The sequence below is a fragment of the Eucalyptus grandis genome, chromosome 9 (assembly GCF_016545825.1).
Source record: "Eucalyptus grandis isolate ANBG69807.140 chromosome 9, ASM1654582v1, whole genome shotgun sequence".
Lineage (NCBI taxonomy): Eukaryota > Viridiplantae > Streptophyta > Magnoliopsida > Myrtales > Myrtaceae > Eucalyptus > Eucalyptus grandis.
Genome location: NC_052620.1, coordinates 10,773,678 through 10,793,139, shown reverse-complemented (window position 1 = coordinate 10,793,139; position 19,462 = coordinate 10,773,678).

Genomic DNA, 19,462 nt, shown 5'->3' with positions numbered 1-19,462 from the left:
TAATCAGATTGAATCTGGAGGAAAAATCTTTAATGGTGTCTAGGACCCGTACCATTCTACGGTCGCCTAGACTGAGGTTTTGCTTGGCTAGGACTCGAACCATTCTTCGGTCGCCCAGCCTTGCGACAGAAATCATCCAACCAGGACCCGAACCATTCTTCGGTCGCCTTAATCAGATTGAATCTGGAGGAAAAATCTTTAATGGTGTCTAGGACCCGTACCATTCTACGGTCGCCTAGACTGAGGTTTTGCTTGGCTAGGACTCGAACCATTCTTCGGTCGCCCAGCCTTGCGACAGAAATCATCCAACCAGGACCCGAACCATTCTTCGGTCGCCTTAATCGATTGAATCCGGAGGAAAAATCTTTGGGGGACAACTCAATTGAGTGTCGGTATGCTTAAAAGGGGATACCTGTGCAATGACAAATATTCAAAATATGGATAGAGATATACTTACCTAGTGATATCTCTGATTCTTGGGGATATGTCTTTTGGAATTTGGATATCCTGTGGAGGTTTTTCACCTCATGGTGGAGGTTTCTCATCTCCTAATATCATGAAACATTCTGAAAGGAACTTGAATTACCTGTCAAACATGATTTAAAGCAAAAACTGATATGCATTTATCAAAGAGATAGACAATCTGAGCTACTCTAGAATGCACATTTCAAAATTTAGTGAGGTTTTCATCAACTCAATCGGGGTTCATGCATAATGACCTTTGCATCACCCAAATTTCCTTTGGAGAGAATTATCATTCAAGACAACGACATGGATTTCTTAAAAATGCTAAATGAGAGACTTTCAGTTAAAAGGACTTTCACTCACTCGTTTAGAATAGCTATTTTGTGAGAATCACTCAATCTCATCATCATATCGACAAGGATCTAAGTATTCTCGCAAGTGGTACGATCTTACCAATCTGAGAGGTCTTTAATAGGGACCGTAATGTGGGCTTAGTCAATGGCTTAGCAAAGGGACTCTTTGAGTCAAGGCAATTGAAAGAACAATTTTGTAATCATCTCCGAGTTTACAAGTCAAGAACCCTGCAAAATGAGAAAGAAATAATATTGCTCGCACTTCTTCGAGCGATACTTATAAACATATGAACTCCTACGTTAATTTAAGTGCCATAATCTGAAGAGACTTTGTGAGGGACGTAACGTAGGCTGGGTTCATGGGTTGAGAAATGAAAGGATCATTAGGCTCAAAATGTGTGTGAATGGTGAGAGTTGGTGATCATCTTGGCATTGCCACCGGTTTTCTTTTTCAATATTGGGGATTGTCTTCATGAAATGCCCCATTGATTGTAAAAACTCAACTTTTGAGTTCTTTGAGTATTGCTCCATCAGATTCAATTCTTGCAATTGACAGTCACCTTATCTTGACTCTCTTTTTTTTTCATCTATGGGCATTGGCCTTGCTTTTACCAGGCACACCGCTTTTTCATGCCCCTAGTTCTTATTCATTTTTTACATTTTTTTTCATGGGCATCGGCCTTGCTTTTACCAGGCACCCTGCTTTTTCATGCCCCTTAGTTCTATTTTGAATTCAATTCTTGCGTACAATGCATGCGTCAAGCAATTGCACTTTGAATGACACTCGAACGTTTCAAGAGTCTTCATCTGCCTTTTGCCTTGCCCAAAGTGTGGGGATGATCACCAATTGGGTTTAATGTGAAATGAATTCATAGGCTCAAATGGGCTATGCAAAGGATATAAGTGTGTAAGATAGAGAAAGAAATACTCTTTGTCATCCTAAGGCACTTAAATTACCATATGAATTCAATGTAATAGCATGACTAGAAGATTGATGCAAGTGAGAGCAAGAAAATTTCAATCCATTTTCTTCACCTTATGGTATCGTCTTACCTCCAATTTGCCCTAGTGTGGGGTGGTTCTTGACAGGGATAATTTGAAAAAAATCTCCACAAGTGTATGGGGCTCAAAGAAGTTAAGCAATGGATCACCTGTTGTGTTTGAGATAGAGAAATAATGCCTCTCATCACTTCGGTCATCGTACCTTTGCGAGAGAACTCTTTACCTTGCGGATATGGAACTTTTACACTCATCTCACAAGTGTATAAGTAGGGGACTGTGTATAAGATAAGGCTTGCCTTTCATCATACTGACACGTCTCATTCGGCATTCTTAAGCATTGATGTCACTCCATTAAATTGTCTATCTTGACAAATCTCGAGCTAAATCAATATGAAAATTTTCTTTTCAAAAGAGTCCAGCAACTTTAAGCATGAAAAGTGTTTGTGACTTCAAAACAAACAATTTATTGCACTCAAAACATGGTTTTAAGCATTCATTCAAGGAATTGTCCCATGGAGGGATTGTCTCGGCAATGGATGTCCCGGGATTGAAAATCCGCTTTTAATTTGATGAATGCTCCATTCTTGCTTTTGCCCCTGCACAAGAGAACGTGCATGAATAGGATACTATGCAACTCAAAGTAAATTCAAATTGCACAACCATTTTGGCTCGGATCAAGATTTTGTCTCGTCATGTCACTACTAGAATCGTAGTGCCCCCAATTCGTCATCTGCAAGGAAAAGAACAAAGCATCATCTCCCAAAATTATTTATGTTCAAAGACGAGATGTACCTCTTTCACCAAAGATGGATGATCCTCTTTTAACTTGCCCCTCATTTAATGGGCGAGAATGAAAATTCCGTCAAGCATGGAAATGGAATAGACTTTGTTTGGCCCTAATGTGCCTTTTTCAGATGCTTTCTTATCGGGTCAAGAAAGTAATGCTCTGAAACATGAAGTAAATGAGTCAGAAAATTAAATAGGGCTAATCTAAGGCATGTTTTTTGAAATGGTTTGAAAAATGATTTTTATTTATTCTTTTTTGGATGAGGAAGCATGAAGAAGCCCAGTCCTCGAATTTCTCCTTGGATGATATTTTCTTTTCATTGTTGGATATCGTCACCGGGCTGGTTTGGCATACCCCATCATGTCCTCAAAACAAAACTTGTAATTTTATTGATATTCGTCAATCAAATTACATTTATTGGAATGAAAAATGTGATATTCAAGCACTAAAGCAAAACAGAAGAAATTTTTATCAATCCTTAAAAAGTAATAAGAATTCCCACACAGGGGAAGGTGCAATTGAACATGCCCCTAAATAAGGAAAGCAAACTACTTAGGATCATGAATCATGTGTGCTTGAGTTCTTCACCCTCCTTGATCTTGTGATGCGAACCCTCCAGGTTAGAGATAAGTCACTAGTCTCTTCATGGTGGCATCAAATTCAACTACCCGGGGAAAATGAGACGATTCAAAAGTTCTTTTGACTTTCTTCTTCGAGTCGCAGTTTCTCATTGAAGATAGAGTACCTATGTCATCGCAGCCCTTTTGTTTGATGAGAAAAGTCACAAGAGCGTGAGACAATTCATCGACTTGACTTTGGTGGTGTGCAATTCGCTTGTTCATATTGTCAATGATACGGTCCGGTACATCGTTTCGATCTGCCATTTTAGCTTTCGACCGTGTACGGATGGGTGAGCGGGAGTGCCCCATAATTACCTAATGTGTTTTCTCTTGTTTTTTTATTGGGCTTGGTAGCCGTGGGGTCCAGCCAAGGATGGCTGACAGGTCCGGCGAGGCACCGGGAGCGGCACGTCGGCGGCGAGGGGCTTGCGGGTCGCGCGAGGCAAGGCGGAGGCGTCGGGCTCAGTGGTGCAGCAGCGGGGATGGTGCCGGCGTTGCAGGTGCTTGGCGCGGCGACCAGCGGCGTCGAGCAGATCGGCACGGGCTGAGGTGGAGTTGGGGCGCTCGGGTCGCGGAGGTGGCTGGTGTCGCCGTGGCGCGGCTCCGGGCAGGGTGCGTTGGGCCGAGGTGAGCAGCGACGGCAGGCCGTGGCTCGGCGACGTCGGGCAGCGGATCCGGAGTTGCGGCGTTGGCTAGGCCGTGCTCGCGCCGGTCGCGGGTTGCGCAGACGCGGGCGTCGGGCTCCGAGCGATGCGCGGGCTGGGCGACACTTGGCGTCGGGCGGGGCAGCGACGGCGTCGGCGGAGGGCGCGGCGGAGCTTGGAGATCAATGGGCGGCGTCGCGGGCGGAGCAGGGGTGTTGCAGCGGCGCGGCGTCGGCGAAGGTGAGAGCGCGGTTGTCGGGCGCGATGCGAGGTCGGGAGCGGCGGTGGTGCGGTGGTGGGTGGCGCTCGGCGATCGTCGGGAGCGGCGGGCTTCGTCGGAGCTCCGGCGTCGGGTCTCCGCGAGTTGCAGCGCGCGGGTGAGGAGTGGATTTGGGGAAGATGATGAACAAAAAGGTCAAATCAACCTTTATTGTTTTTACTTTTCTCTTTTCTCTCCTACTCTTTCTCTCACGTTCTGACTTTTCTTTTGTTTTTTTTTTTTTTGCAGTTTTTCCTTTTGCACTTTATGCAGAAGAAATTTTCTTCTCCTTCTCCCTTTTTTCTCTCAATTTTTTTAGAGAAGCCCCCCTTTGTATGGCCGTGTGGATTGATATGTGTGGCCTCCTAGGAAAGCAGCATTCATTTTTTTTTTTTTTGGGCAAATGATTCATCGCATGGCAATTTCCTTATTTCATTTCTAATTGACAAATGAATTAGATCAAACGACTAACCTAGATTGTCATGGATCGACCAAAAGTAAATTGCATAGTATAGGGATAGAAGACTTACTTCACCAAGGAAAATCAATGGCAATCACATAGACATGCGCATGATAAGTGGCTCGATTTCTACTCTATAAGGCTTATCAAAGTGGAGCCACAAGGATGATCGGACTAGCCACGGGCTTGTGGACTATGTCGGGTCCTCATGACTTCGGCTTGGTCAAAGAGCCGACCCGGGTCGCGGGCATGCGGACCAAGGTGGGTACTCTTGACACCATGAAAGAAACTTCGGAATTGAGATGGGCGACTCGTACCGCGAGCATGCGGTCGGAGTGGTATCCATCTCAACACCATCCTAAATAATCCTATGCGGCCCAGGTCCGGCGGCTGGTTGTGTGTGCAAAAGTGTAGTGCAAGATGCTAGGCATGCACAACAGTTTAAATCAAGCAACACTTCGTATATAAAAATAAACCATACATTCCTACACCTCCCTGCAAAACAAAGGTCAGCAAACACTTCCCCTTATACCTCCCATCCTGCAAGAACATTTAATACCTTAAAAGTTAGGGACGTACCTGGAATCCTCGCTGCCAAACAAAAGCATTTTTTTCAAAAAAGAAAATTGGCCTAAGTCCACTAAGAATTTCAACTCAAGTCCCCAGCGGAGTCGCCAAGTTGTCGCGACCTATTTTTTCGGGTTTGAACCACCTAGGGTTTGGCTAATGGATTGTTAAGCCTAGACTTAACTCGGGCTCTCCCAAGCCCATACCATTCGCGACTTAGGTTTGAATTGTTAACATGCAATTTTTTTAATTAGGAGTCGCCACTAATCTATTTTGGTGGGTCGATTAGAAACCCAAGTAAAGTAATGGGAGAATTATTTTACTTCTACGAATCGAGATTATGGGTACGGGGACTTGGTTACACTAGATTTCTAATGCCCTTTCGGTACCATTCTTTTAATTTTGAAAAATGTTTGGCAAGGAGTTTGGATTGATTTTAAACTAATTCCCTAACATGTGAGGTGTTCATGCGGGTGCGCAAACCACTAATTTAACACTCAAGTAAAGCAGAAAATAAATTGCAGGACTTACCTCAAAGCAACGAAAAGCATCTGCAATGTTAAATTAAAATCCACATCAACAACCCTAGATATGGTTTCTAATTAACACGCAATTTTGTTTTGTTTTCACTTAATTAATGAGAATCATGCTTTATGCAATGCATGCCACTAATTTAACATGAAATGATATGACATGGCAACATGACTTAGTTATATGACATAAGCAATATGACATAACTAAGCATGTAGTCTATCCTAAGCATGAGATGATTTATTCTAAATAATTTTTTTTGTATTTTCTATGAGATTCGAAATTAAAGAAATGCAACATTTAAATATGCAATCTAAATTAATCTAATGACCTAATTCTAATGACAGACAATTTCTAATTAAATGCATCTAACAAAAATCACTAAATGACGTGCATTGTATGAAACTAATTCTATATGACGTGCACATGATTTTTATTTTCCTAATAAGCATGCAATCTATTTAGGAGAAATTATCTAAACCTATAATATGCAATCTTAGCATGCAATGACGTGCAAAGAATGCCCTAATTCTACATGACATATGCATAATGACATTTTTGTGTTTTTCCTTTTTTCCCTTTTTAAATTTCGAAATTAATAATTGCCAAATAATTAAACATGCAATCCAAGTTTTAAAGAAAACTAGCAACCTAAATTAATTGATTTGATTTTTTATTTTTGAAAATTCGAAATAAAATTCCTATTATGAACATGCAAACCTAAAACTACATTTTTTTGATTTTAAAAAAAAAAAAAAAAAACTAATTTAAGTAACACCACAGCAAATCAAGCCATATTGATTCCCAAATCGACGAACCATATCTCGTGCATGAGATCGGGTTGGCCAATTTCACATAAATCACGAATCGAATCTCGAGCGGGAGATCGGATTGGCAATTTTTTTAAAGTAATTGCGAGTCGGATTTCGAAATGAAAATCGGAGCGACAATCACTAGTTCCCAGGCAATTTCATATCATGGAATTTCGATTTCACATTAAAGGAATAATTACACTAAAAGATAAAATAAAATAGCAAAAATAATAAAACAAAAAAATAAGATAAAGAAAATACCTAAATTTTCTTTTGTTTTTCTCTTTTTTCTTTTCTTTTCTTTTCTTTTTTTCTTAAAAAAGAAAAAGAAAAACAAAGCTGTGGCCGGTCCGGCGAGGGGGGGATCACCGGCTAGGGTTCCGGCGAGGCTCCGGAGCGGCGTGTCGGCAGCGAGGCAGCAGGGAGCGTCGCGGGTCTGCTCGGGCTGGAGGCGAAGCGGAGGCGGCGTCGGGGGCGGCACGGGCCTGCGTCGCGGGGGCTGCGTCGGGGCGCTCGGATCACGGGCTTCAGCCGGCGGGGCGCTGCAGGGACGGCGGGAGGCCTCTGGTGGTCAGGGGCGGAACTAGGAAGGCTTGAGTCCAGTTCTGGCGATTTGCGTGCGGGCGGCGTCCGGAGTCGAACAGGGTGTCGCGGGTCTGCCTGGCGGAGCGGCTCGACTCGAGCTCGGGTCGTCGCGAGGAGGCGATCGGCGATTGCTGGTGTCGCGTCGCCGCGGGTGGAGCGACGGGCGGTGATGGGCAGATTTGGCTCGAGTCCGGTCTGCAGATCTTTGGTGGACCGGAGCGGCAGATCAGGTTCCGAGCGAGTGCGGGGACGGAGGCTGAGGGGATCCGGCGGTGCGGCGGTGCGGCGCCGAGGGTCAATGATCGATGCGGCTGAGCGATGCAGGCATGGCCGGTGGAGGTGCGAGGGCGTCCGGCGGGCTTCGTGGCTGCGGGTGGAAGGCAAAACAGAGCCGGCGAGCGTGGGGAGACGATGAACAGTAAACGTCCCCTCACCTCTGCCTTTTACTTTTTACCTTTTCCCCCTCTCTCTCTCTCTCTCTCTGTTTTCTCTCTGCACACTTTCAAAACCTCACTTTTTGTGTTGACTTTTCGAAGGCATGAATGAAGAGCCACCGCACGAAAGAACTTTTTTTTTCTTCTTTTGTGTGTTCTTCTTTTTCGAACTAGAGCTCGAGAGAAACCCCCCAACTCTACGTCCTCGTACACGGTTGCTTTTATAGGAGGTAAGAGATAAGCTTCCGATTTCCCCTTCAAATCTACATCCGCGATACATTTTCACCAACCGATCACTATTGATAAAAATTTAAGATTATGATAAATATTTTCTCGAAATCCAAATCTCGCAAAGATAAATCGCAATATCGCAATATTTTTCATAAAATTCATCCCATACCGATAAGGATTCAAGATTAAGATGAGATTGTTTTCTAAATCCAAATCTTTCAAAGCCAAATCGCAATATTTTTTAACCATCCGCCCTATCTAAAAAAAGATTCATATCTCGGAAAAATTTTAAAATATTATATTTCCATGAGATAATTTTTAATTATTAAAATACGCGGGCTTGGGCCAACTCCGTTGCTTCGTGGGCCCGATCCATCTAATTCGAACTCATCCGCCACCGGTCCAGTAGATAAAATGCAAATTAAAATAAAATGCACCTAAAACTATATGCTATGCAATTAATTAATTAACTAATATTTTTTAGGGGTTAAAATTAATCCCTAATTTTTTAATGCAACTAATAATTAAAAGGGTCACCAAAATTTAGGTGTCAACAAGTGGCTATTAATTAGGTATTTATCAGCATTACCCTGCTACAGATTCCTTGAGGCAACTGGGTTGAAGTCAATATTCTTGGGCTTTAGTTGCATTTCAGAAACAAATGCACTGCCTTGTTGAATTTTTGAATTGCAAGGCATTTCATGGACTGAAAGCTTGGCAATTTACTATATCAGATGATTTCTTCGCATAAAATCCCTGAAAAAAACGTTTTTTTTTTTTTGGCGGTAAATATATGATTAAATGAGGTCCTTTATGACCAGAGCTTGCATTATGTATTTATTTCTTTGCCAGAATCGCTTGAATGTGCCGATGCTAGATATGAGTGGTGAAAAGGAGTATAATTGACAAATCTTGCAAAATAATGGTACTATTTGGGTCCAAAAGGTCAAACTGGCCATGGAAGTTTTAGCTTGAATTCCAAAATATTTTAATTCCCTACACCCACAACTCTTATCCTCAAGAATGGCTTTATGGATGTCTCTACCCTACCTCACAATGCTTCCAATAGGAATGTTTCTGACCTTTCTCCTTCAGAAGCAGCACAATATACGAAAGGTTGTTTGGAATTTGGATCCTTGACTATATTATGCTTCTTACTCTTAGTGAGAGAATTCTTGGCAAGCATACTGAACAATCCTCTTATTCTTCAAATCCTTTTGTGTGTACGCACAAATCTCAATGGCATGGAGACGTCAACTTGTGACAGATGCCCCCGGGAGGAAAAGTCAATGACCCTGCCACCAAACATAGGTTCTTTCTTTCTCTTTCTTTTTTTGGTGCCGATTGACTTTGCTCACTTAGCTTTCATCTTGCACCTTTTCTTTGGAATTGATATTCCATTTGCAGCTTTCAGACCGTCCATCGCCCAGTGAAAAGATTTGTTTCCATGACCGTTGCCTGAACAGTACAATCTATATGTCTATGATCGATTAGACCGATTTATCCATTTCATTTTCAGATGAATTATATATGGACACAAGAAAATTTCTTAGAACCCTTTCTAGAAGTAATTTTTCAGTAAATTTTGGATTGAATAATCCTTCTTTGAATTGTAAGGGCCACAATTGAACCGGTTAATTTCTGGTGTGGGGACACGAGAAACTAACCCGTGTAGAAGGATGATAATACATGTGAACAATAGACTTAATGTTTCCACGAAAATCTCTCTTGCAAATGACCTTTCAAGCATACACTCGACGGTTGAAATTTGCGGGAGTAAATGCAGGTAGATCTCGTCAACATCACCTAACTCACAAAATTTTGGACACTAAATGTGCAAAAGATATGTTCAGAATGATTAAAGAGCTCCATCTCCATTAAACAAAATAGTCATACATCCCTGAACAAGGAAAACAATACTGGGGTCTCTTGTGGGAGACGAAAAAGATCAGCAGACTCCTCTTCCCCACATACGACAGATAAAACCTGTGACTACATCGAAACTCTTTCCAGTCATTCAAGGCGAACAGATGAGAGCTTGTCAGTGGATGTGATGGTAAGAGCCAAGTAGCAGAAGAAGGCCAAATCCGAGCAATAGAAAACCAACACCTGGTTGCAGAACTTGGTCACAAAGGCCATCCCAACCCATCCACTCCTCCCCATAACGACCCACATTCCCAATGGCTGTCCCCGCCTCACATCCAGCTAATATCAGCATTGTCATTGCCGGCATCGTCAAAATAAAATTACCAGTTGTAGCCGAAAGTTAAGGTGAAGAAGCCATTTATGAGTAACAGTCCATTAATTTTTTTCAAGCAATGTTTCAACTAAAATCACATTAGCTACCTCTGATAAGCACAACGAAACATGCCTGAGCTAACACAAGGCAAAAGCAGTTTCAGATTCCACCTTTGTTTCATTACTTCAGCTTGCTTGCCTTAATCTCGCTTTCCTCTTTAGATTAAGTAATTAAATTTTGTGTATAGTTTTGGTTTGTCCTTTCTTCCTATAAGTCCCTTTGATGAGCTATTGCCTCACCAACTACGGCACCGGCTTCCTGCCTAGCTCACTAGTCATGCCCAAAATGGGGTATGCGCATTAGGGTTTAGCGGTTCTAGGATCTATATAGGTTCCACCTGTAACCTAAAATCTACTCGTTAGAATAGGCTTTTTCATTTTTTGGAATCTGAAATTTACCCTACACATCTCGAAATTGGTACCTACCCCATTACATGTTACAGGGTTTGTTTCAAGGTCTATCCAAGTTCAACTTGTATTATCAATCGAAAGATTGTTGAGAATTATCACATTTAATGATTATCACTTATTGTTAATACGCTGACCACAACTTATATTGAGATACATGAAAAAATATGAAATATAAACAAAGTAAAAGTTTCAATCATAAAATAGAAGTCAAACTAGTGGCTTCTTATTATATACCCATCATCGGACGTCATGGACACAGTAAAATTGCATAAAGAATAGATCAAGAAAAATACAAAAACTTGTTCTGGATCTAGGTTCTAGGTTTGAATTACCTAGAATTTGGAACCTACCCATCGAAATAGCTTCTCCAATTTTTGGAATTTGGAATTTATCATGTATATCTCGAAACTTGGAATTGAATAGGTTACTACCAGTTTGGTTTTTCGGTTCCAAGTTTTTCCTTGGAACCATACTCACCCTATTACACATCTTGTTTGGATGGGTAAGTTTGAGCTTTTAAGAATTGAGTCTTGGTGAGTATATTTGCATATAAAAGATATAAAATAGAGAAAGAGAAAGTCAAATATTTTCTAAGAATAGGCAGACTCTAGTAGCAGAATACTAGAAGTGTCAAAAGTTATATATGACACTCATTTTAGTGTTAAAAGTTTTTGCCAGATCACTTAATTGCCTAATCAAAGAAAAAATAATCAATTAGGACGCGCATGATAACCATTATATTTCTATTCCAAAACTATTTTTTTTATTTTATTCTAGACTTGTTTTTTGAATAAAAATCTATTTGGTAAAACTATTTTATTTTTTCATTTCCGAAATAGACTTTTACTCTAGAATTAGGTTTGGAATAAAAATCAAAAGTAATTTTTTTACTTTTCTATTCTAGAATAAAAATGAGAAATAAAAATTGTTCTATCATTCATCCTTGCTACTAGTTAGCTACCCATCTACCGCTGCCGACCACTGTTCACCATCCCCTCGGTAGGGGTGTGCAACTGGACCGAGTTTACCCGGTTCCCGGTCCGGCCCATCCGAAAAACAGGGTCGGGAATTGGTTCTGGTTAAAACCGGTTCCCAAAACTCAGACCCTGTTTAAACTAGTCCAGAATCGGTTCCGAGGGATTACCCACCCAGGAACCGGATCGACCAGACCGGTTTGGGAACCGGTTGGAGAACCGGATTTTATGCCATCCCAAAACGCAAAACCCTAAATTTATTCTTACTTTCTATCTTTACGTGCAAGATGTAGATGCAGAGAACTAGAGACTTCCTTGAGCTCCTCTTCCGAAATCGCGAAGCCGATGCCGCCTCTACCGCTCTTGTTGAACCCTCGCGCTCACACCACCACCACCGTTCCCCTCCCGAAATCGCGAAGCTGTTGACCTCCGTCAAGCTTGCACCCGAGCGTTGACGCTGCCTCCATTCGATCTCACCGTTCCACCTGCTGCTGTTGCCTCGTTGACGCCCCTAAACCCGCAGATTTCACCGCTCGTTGTTTCCCGAGCTCCCCTGTTGCCGATCTACCACCTGCCCCCTTGCGAAGCTGCCGCGCCTCGCTGCTCCGCCGAGCCCCGTTGCCGACGTCTGTTGGTTCGCTCACCACCTCTGGGTGCCATCGCCGCTGCGACCAGATGCCAAAAGCCACCGTTCTTGCCGCAATTCCGTCCTCAGCTCGTTCGTCCGAGTCCCCTGCACCACCACCTCCCTGCTGCTGGTTCTCCTCTACTCGACGCCCGACAGATCTGCTTTGACGCCCAACAGATCTACTTCGAGCCTACTCCTGAGCGACGCCCCTTGCACCCGCTCACGGCCGAGCAATCCGCCGCTCCGCTAGGCCGAGCACTCCGCCACCGAGGTCGCCCTCAACTCCCTCTTCTCCCATGGCCCTTCTCACTCCCTCGCCGCTCGTATCCTGGTGAGCTCCCCTGACCACCCCTGCTTCTTTCTTTCTTTCTTTTTTTTTTTTTTTTTTTTTGGTTTGGCGAAAACGCTCGTAGCTCAAGTTTCTATTTCTCGACTCCATCGCTTCAATAAGAGATTTTGAGGGATCAGGGCTTGTGATCGGTGGTCAATGCCGCGCATTTCAGTGGCTTGTTGCCGTTGGATTTTGCTATTGAGAGTAGCTGTCGATCAGCTTATCTTTTGTTCCGTCCGATTGCTCTAGAATCTAGAACATAAAACTGGTATTGATTTGTGGATTCAATTTTCTCTTCGCTCGTGCGTTGCAATTAAGTTTGCTTTCAGAATCAGGGATGTGATGACTTGGAAAAGTTGGTTTTGGGTTCAATGACTGATGATTGATGTTAGAACTGTTGTTTGGATTGTACAATGCTAACTTCTGGCTTTCATTTATGGTGGTTTATGGCTTATTATAGCACATAATAATCTAGGTTTTGTGATGAAATTAGTGAACTTTGGACATAATACCTTTTCGATACAAAACAGGTTGGATTGTACTATGAAGAAGCATCGGCAACTCTGAATGTGGCACCTTTGAACCAACATTTTGACAAGGGCTGGATATCCCACGTGCAGCTAAAGGCAGCTTTGTTCTATGCAGAAGCATGCTGTAGATATGGTTTAGAACTGCATAAGAAAGGAGATCGCCGAGGAGATTGCAAGGCTGAGTAGTGGGATTAGTACTTTATCAGAGGCCAAGAAATCGAGAGTCTAGATTGCTATTGCTGACGTTCATTTCCTATCGATTGCCGTGATTTTAGCTGTGCTGTGTATGCTAGCTTCAATTTCCCTGCTAGTTGGTTTAGGCGTGCGTAGGTCAAAATAAGAGTTGAAATCCAGTGATGTGCTTATGCTGATCGAGATTGTAAACGCTTTATTTTACATGAGTATTAAACGCTTTATTTTACATATGAGTGTTGTACATCAATTTTTGCAAAACAGGTTCCAATATAAACAGGGTTGACCTTGTTCCCGGACCGGAAAAACAGGGTGGGTCGGGAACATGGTCCAATGCAAACAGGGTCGGGAACAAGGTCTAAAAAAAGAGAACCGGTTATAACAGGGTTGGGAATAGGGTCCAGGTCTAGACCCTACCCACCCTGGACCCAATCACTCCTACCCCTCGGTTGTCATCTATCTGTCGCCTTCGCCAGTTGCCGTCATTCACCACCCTCTATCGGTCGCTGATCGCCATTGTCCGCTGATCACAGGCTGCCACTGCTTGTTGCTATCTGCCGTCCACTAGCCACCATTCATCGTTGCTTGAGAGAATTTTTGTGTTTTATTTTCTATTTTGGCAATTAAAATTTTGTGTCGTTATTAGACATGCTTTTTTGTTTAGAAACTCATCCAAGAGTATAAATAGAAGAATCTATTTCTCTTTAGAAATCAATTTTTGACCAAAATGGTTATCATTCACGCTCTTAAGTGGCAATGATGGGAAACTCTGGCAAAGAATAATATGTGGCTTTTATAATTAAATTTTTTATATGACTTGGTCTATTATCTAAAAAATCCAATTCATGTGGCATTTCCACGTAGCGTGCTCGGCACTAAATTGATCACTTTTTAACGATGACTAGTATTGAAGTGATTAGTTTAAATAAAATTTTCTACTCAAACAATCACTATTTACAACTTTTAGTGGACGTCGTTTAGAGGTTAAATGTTGACTAGGCATGCCCACGAGTGACGTAGGATTAAGAAATTAAAATTATATTGCCACATTGGATCTCTGGTGACCCAGATTGAAGTTGGCTCTTAAGTAATCAATTTTTTGAGAAAGTAACACTTAAGTGATCTGAAAATACTTCTGGTACTAAAATGAGTGCTGTAAGACAACTATTGACACTTCTACTATCTTTTTCCCAACAAACTTCATATTTTAAAAGAAAAAAGTATATTTATTTTTCAATCAGTGTTTGGAGGCATTGTTGTACCATCTCGGAACAATCCATGCCCTTCGGCAGCTAGAGGTCATTTTTCAAGAAGAAAGGTTATTGAATTGGGGTGGCACCCTTGGACCCCAAAAGAAAGGCTTTAACCTATTGGCTATTGGAAAGTCTCTATGGAAAGTAGATTTACCTCGATGATCTTAAGGGCCACCAAGGAATATGAGGAAGTGGATCTTTATCTTAGTGTTACTATTGGATGTACCTACAATATCAATTTGGATAAATAAATCTTATAAATTGTGTCTTAGGTGCATTAAGGGTAAATGATTCGGTAATCATAGAAAGGATTACATTTAAATGATATTTTTTATGACCTCTATTTCAGGAGTTAATAAGAACATGAAATGTAGTTGAAGGTTGTATAGATTACGTGAGAGTTGACTTACACAAATTTGAAGCAGATGATATAATATTCTTCGACTAACGAAAGTTTGAGGCATTGCACTTATGCTTTAGTAGACGTTACGATTATCAAATTTTGCAGATATCTTGAGATTATACTTTGAGTGTCGAAAAACAAGAAAGAACTTGATGATGCTAAAGAAAACCGTCTTAACATTATCATGTGAACTGATAATTCTATGGAGATAGGGCATAGCATTTAGGAATTGATTTTCAGAGTTGGCAAACCATAGATTGCTTGAATAGTTGATTGCTATATTACTTTCATTTTAGGCATGACAAACAGATCACTTAATTTCAAAGGGTGTTGGATCTCCAACTTGATCGAGCAATATACAAGGGCATACGATCCACCTTAAGTTGGATTAGCAGTAACATTCTTTGATAACATATCCTCTTTTTTTTTTTTTTTTTTTTTTTTCAATCAGAATTTCATCTTCAATCTTACTGGAGAAATGATGGGAAAACTAGTAAAGGCTTAATTGCATTGCTTGTTTGGGTACTTTGAAAAGGCCTATGGCAAATTTGGAAATGAATATGTACTTTTAAGCCAGTGTAAGTGTAATGTCCCGGGTCTTCACTATGCACATATTGTTTGCTTTAAACACTAAGTTATCATGGTTTTGTTCCTTTTAGGGCAGCCCATACTACTCCAAGAAAACGCGTATGTACAGTTGGATGGCCCATTGCCTTATAAAGCAGCCTAGACCTCCCTCCCTAGGTGATGTGGGGCAAGAGAGGGACCCCTTCCTTGCGCACATCTGGGGACCGAGGTGCGGATACACCGCCATCCCTCCTCCCCGCGCACCGTCACTTGCGCACGTTCGGGGACCGAGGCGCAGACGCACCGCCATCACTTCTCTCCATGCATTGCCGCCTAGGCATCCCTCCTCCCCGCGCACCGTCACTTGTGTATGTCGAGGGACCAAGGCGTAGACGCACCGCCATCACTTCTCTCCGTGCACCGCCGCTTGGGCTGTCACACCCTCCACCCCTTAGGAGTACAACGTCTCGCTATGGCCCCACACGTGGTCGGGAGTCGACTTTGATACCACTTGTAATGCCCCAGGTCTCCATTGTACAAATATTATCCATTTTGGATACTAAATCCTCATGGTTTTGTTCCTCAGGGCAGCCCATACTACCCCAAGAAAACGCGTATGTACAGTTAGAGGGCCCATTGCCTTATAAGGTAGCCCAGACCTCCCTCCCTAGGTGATGTGGGAAAAGAGAGGGACCCATTTCTTGCGCACATCTGGGGATCGAGGCGTGGACACACCGCCATCTCTCCTCCCCGCACACCGTCACTTGCGCACATCTAGGGACCGAGGCGCGGAACGCATCGCCATCCCTCCTCCCCGCGCACCGCCGCCTGGGCCATCATAGTAAGAGTCAGAATATTTTACTCATCATACCTACGACACATCAAAAGATAAGGGAGAGCAGAACAATATGATATTGAAGTTTCCTAGACTGTGCAAGAGATAATAGTTGTTTTATATTGGGAAAATTACCAAAAAAATCCTAAATATATTGAACTTGTGCCAATTAAATCTTAAATCTTTCAATTTGGTCAATTTAGTTCAACATTTTGACAATTTATCAATAAAATCCATCTTGCCAATTTTAGATGGAAATTGATGATATGAATGTTGGTTGTCTTTGTTGGGAGTGCGCAGCAGAAATCCAATACCTTCACTTGCAAAGATCGCCAAGAGGAAACTCAAATCTGAGTTTGTTAATATATTCAGTTGGACTCACATTCACTCAAAAGTCTAAGCCAATGAGTTATGAGCCAACTATGATATATTAATTGCTCAACATCATATTAATTCTCTGATGTGGGACTTCTTTAAGAGAACTCATATGTGTATCCTAACAATTTTCCTCTTACATGTGAGCTCCAATGGTAGACCTGCTCCCACATAATTCAGGTATCCTTCTAGCCACAACTTCACCCTTATAGGCCCATGTTACCACACCACAACGCCCACCTATCTAGAAACCGCAACCATTGACTTTGATACCATTTGTTGGGAATGCACAGTAGAAGTGTTATATCTTCACTTGGGGAGATCACTAAGAGGAAGCCCAAATTCGAGCCTATAAATATATGTAGTTGGATTCGTATTCACTCAAAAGTTTAAACTAATGAGTTATGGGTCAAGTATGATATATTAAGTGCATAACACCATAGTATTCTCCTATACGGGACTTCTCTAAGACAATTCACATGTACCCTAACAGTCTTAGGTTGCACAACCAATGTTAACATGTAAATTTTTGAAATTGACTCTCACCCTAATAGCTAGCGAGGGTTCATTGCCCCAATACACGGCCCTTGCCAAGTGTTCAATGAGGTTGCGGCCCTTGCCCAACTTTGAGCGAGGGTTGCGAGTCCTTGCTGGCCAAAGCGAGGGATCTAGCCCTTGCCTAGTGGTGGCTGACCCTTAAGCCCCGCCCCCCCATAAACAAGCAAGAAAAAATAAATAAGAGAACAAAAAAGATCAATAAAAAAAAATTCCATATCAACATTGATCATGTCACGTAAAACAACTGGCATCCACATCATCAATTTCTAGCTAAATTCAGCCGAATGGATTACAATGGCAAATTGTTGAAATGTTTATGATCGAATAGGCTAAATTGAAAGGTTTATGACTAAATTTACACGGATATAATAGGTTTATAATTTTTTTGGTAATTTTTTCATTTTATATTGGACCAATAGGACACCTCTTTATTATACACATTATTAACTAGTTGACCTTTACATATAGAAAAAATTTTCTTGATTTTCTAGTTCACTGGCAGGAGAGTATATGGTAATAATTTCAAGTATATTTGCAGTTCTGCAATATTTTGATATCTTCCAGCATACGCTAATCTGGAAAATACAAGTGGGAGAAGATATTATGTGATATTTTCCGTAAAAATATATGAACTTGCATTAAGGTTTCTAAAGTCGTCCCTGGATTAACACTATTTTGAATATGCACAATTTTTTTTGCACATCATCTAATTGACTCAATTTTTTTGCCTTGGAAAGCTCATGACAAATGTATTAAAAGCTGTGGCTTGGTGACAAATTTTACACCGACACTGGATTTCGTGAACACACAAAATATAATGCTCTACTCAACTTATTCCACACTCGTACGGTCATTGACTAATGTGCCGGACTGATCAGCAGCTCAACCATATGAAACGACTAAACACCTAAACAAGTAACGTACATCCTTCACATTAACCTTGAATGAATGTAGAGTCTGGGTAAGGAAGCAAACATTTCAACTAATAACCACTTATACACCTCTAATTATGAAAATACTAAATACAAACATGAGTCTTACCTTTAGTGGAGATTATTTTTCACTTTTACGTAAATTGTCCTCGTATCCCTATTCATGAAAATGGCATCTACTTACCAGAAATATCCATCCCCAAATCCTGAAGCCTTGCACTCATGCGAAACGCTAAAAACTAATTGAAATCCAGATCACAAAAATCTTTAGCAAGATGCTAAAATGAGTTTGTAAGTGATCATTGGGTTAAATATGAATGATGTTTTGGCATTTTCCCAATTTTCGGTTATTATAAGTGTCAAAAGCTTTAGCAATTCTGGTATATATATTGGACTTGAGCCCCTTTACCATTCTGTATAAAGGGGCTATTCTTAACCGTCTAATTTGAAAACTACACGTGATCTAATAAGGGTTCTTATATATTTGTCAACATTTATATCATGCCCAAGTCGAATGTCTCTTCTTGTTATGGAATTAAAAAGAAAAAGGCACAGGCATGATAGGGAGTGAAACCTAGGCCAAGGTTGATATTATGTAAAAGCAAGGTATCAATCTTGGTGAGAACTTCAGGAACTGGTATCACGAATGATCGTATACTCTAATCCAAAATGAGGGAGTAAACAATACTTGGAGAGTGATTGGATGTTCCGACTCCTCAATGAAATACCGTCGATTTGCATGTATCATAGAAAGTACATTGAACCACACGTTCTTGATGAATTCAACACTTGCACGTAGCCATGCTTTGAAGTATCCCTCAAAAGATGGTTTTGATGATTAAGCCTGCACAATAGTGTTCTTTCTCCAGATAGCAAAACCGCAAAAACTAATTTTCAATTTTCCTTTCCTTTTCGGTGTTTTATGTTAACATAAGCCATTGAGAAACCTTATTGTGCTGACTTCCATTGCACCCGTGGCCCAAGAAAGGTAGGTGCCTCAAAGAAGAAGATGAAGGGTGCGTCAGATAAACCAGGATGACCTGCCTTGTCACTCTGTAATCGTACGCATCGATCAACGAGAACGTCTCCCCTAATGAATCTCTCTTGCAAGATGTAGGCAAGTCATCCTTGGCTAACAAACAGGAGTCGTCATGTCATGTACGGCGTCTCTTCCTCACAAATAAATTCCAACACCTCTCAGTGTGTGACATGAAGAATAAAAAGAAATGGCAAAATTGTATCTTCTAGGACTAGTTTTTAGAAGGAAGAAGAAGCCTAACATGAAAGAGACTTTCTAATTAGCCAAGGAGACTGCCTGATACCAGCACAAACTACTCAAATACTCAGTTCAAGTCGAATAGATCGAGTCAGAGCAGGCAAGTCATCCTTGGCTATTTGTCCTTTCTTCATAAGCATGTAATAATT